Raw genomic sequence first — 2,072 nt, 5'->3', positions numbered from 1 at the left:
TATGTGGCGTTTGACCGCTTTGTGGACAGGTGAGATGTCGACATCCAAGAAACTACATTTTAAGTAGCCTCGGAACTGCACCCACACTTATGGAATACAACTCCTCTTTCATAATCCGCACACCTACGCCAGCTGTTGCATAACGGACACAGCTATGCTACCTGTACTCAACACTACACTCTTCCAGCTGGATCTCCGAGTGCAACAAATCCCAAAACCTTTACTCGCTGTAAATACAAAGCGCGCACTAACTCATCCACTTTAACAACTCTAGGTGAAATTTCTTGCTACTTTCCATTTCTTACCTGACCCTGCCTATGTATATAAATTCCATCGATTTCCTTCTGCAATCCAACATTCACATCATCTTTACCTCTATCAATACTCATACGGTTTGCATTCTTGTCTTCAGTTGTCAATGGACCTCATTCTATGTGCTCTCCTCTTAAGCCTTGCACTTGCATTCTCCCACCTTGTATCTGCAAATTTTTACAATGACTTCGATATCACATGGGGAAATGATCAGGCTAAGATACTTGACAATAGCCAACGCTTGCAGCTTACTCTCGATCAGTCCTCAGGTATTTATCTCATATGTTTACTGCATATATATATATATGATTTTTAGGGTATGTTGAATGGATCCTTATCTCCTCTGCCTCTGCTGTATGAAAACAGGTTCAGGGTTCCAATCCAAGAATGAATATCTATTTGGCAAGATTGATATGCAAATCAAGCTGGTGCCTGGTAACTCCGCCGGTACTGTTACTGCATACTATGTAAGTTTGCCCCTTCGATTCACTCTGCACTCCTGAAATGAGTAGTGGGTAGTACTAGTAGTATTGTTGTGGGAAGTCGAGTATGGTCTAATAAAATGGTGATGATCTGCTGCAGCTCTCGTCACAAGGGGATAAACACGATGAAATAGACTTCGAGTTCCTGGGAAATCTGTCTGGAGATCCCTATATTATGCACACCAATGTTTTCTGACAAGGAAAAGGCGGTCGGGAGCAGCAATTCTACCTTTGGTTCGACCCAACAGCAGACTTCCACACTTACTCCCTGCTCTGGAATCCCCAACAAATTATGTAAGTAATTTTTATATAATCCCTGCAACTTCAAATCAACTATTGAATGTCCTCTCTGGCCTGGCCCTCTACTTTTAACATCATTTTTGTAGTTGATAATGTGTATTTCTGATATTGTGCAGGTTTTCTGTGGATGGAACTCCAGTGCGAGTGTTCAAGAACAGCGAAGATTTGGGCGTTGCATATCCGAAGAATCAAGCGATGAGATTATACTCAAGCCTGTGGAACGCAGACAATTGGGCAACCAGAGGCGGTGCAGTGAAGATCGACTGGAGCAAATCTCCATTTGTGGCATCTTATGGAAATTTCAAAGCAGAGACATGCTCCGCCTCCTCTGATTGCTCTGTGAATTCATGGTATGGTGCAGAGGCGTTGGAGTCGAGTGAGCAGCAGAAACTTGAATGGGTGCGCGAAAACTACATGATTTACAATTACTGTTCGGACAGTAAAAGGTTTCCACAGGGCTTACCTGCTGAATGCACTCGCTAGGCATTCGACTGAGTTCGAAGGATTGAGATACAACAAGTTTCACCAAATCCATTAATTCAATTCTTTTATTCATTCATTTTTTGTAGCGATTTTCAAGCCCAAGAGGCTATACTTGTAACTATTAGATCCCGGTCAATTGAATATGTATCTCAATATTCATTTTTTAGCATTTCCAAAGAGTTTAAAATTTCTTTCAACCGTGGACTTTTTTATGGCTATAGTTAGTAATGATCTTTTCTTTTAACTTTAATTTTAATTCATATCAAAAGAACAATCACCCTATGGTAACTAATAGGGCGATACTATTGTAATTTTTGAACGGTTCTTTTTTAAGTGTTCTTTTGGACAGTTTAGCAGAGTCTAAACTATTATATCTACATGAACACTATCCGATGATGCATTTATCATGCTTGTTGAGCATTAATTGCATTTGGCTTTTAAGAGTTTGTGGTCTATTGGTAATTAAACATGGTTTTTAGGGACTCAGTCATAATT

The 2,072-nt window shown here is 40.2% G+C and overlaps 1 pseudogene; it reads left to right on the top strand.

The window, feature by feature from the left end:
* Positions 1 to 296: 296 nt before the first annotated feature.
* Positions 297 to 1,746, top strand: LOC131867206 (xyloglucan endotransglucosylase protein 1-like; annotated as a pseudogene).
* Positions 1,747 to 2,072: the final 326 nt, after the last annotated feature.

This window comes from Cryptomeria japonica, unplaced genomic scaffold (assembly GCF_030272615.1).
Source record: "Cryptomeria japonica unplaced genomic scaffold, Sugi_1.0 HiC_scaffold_165, whole genome shotgun sequence".
Classification (NCBI taxonomy): Eukaryota; Viridiplantae; Streptophyta; class Pinopsida; order Cupressales; family Cupressaceae; genus Cryptomeria; species Cryptomeria japonica.
This window is presented reverse-complemented; position numbering and strand designations above follow the sequence as displayed.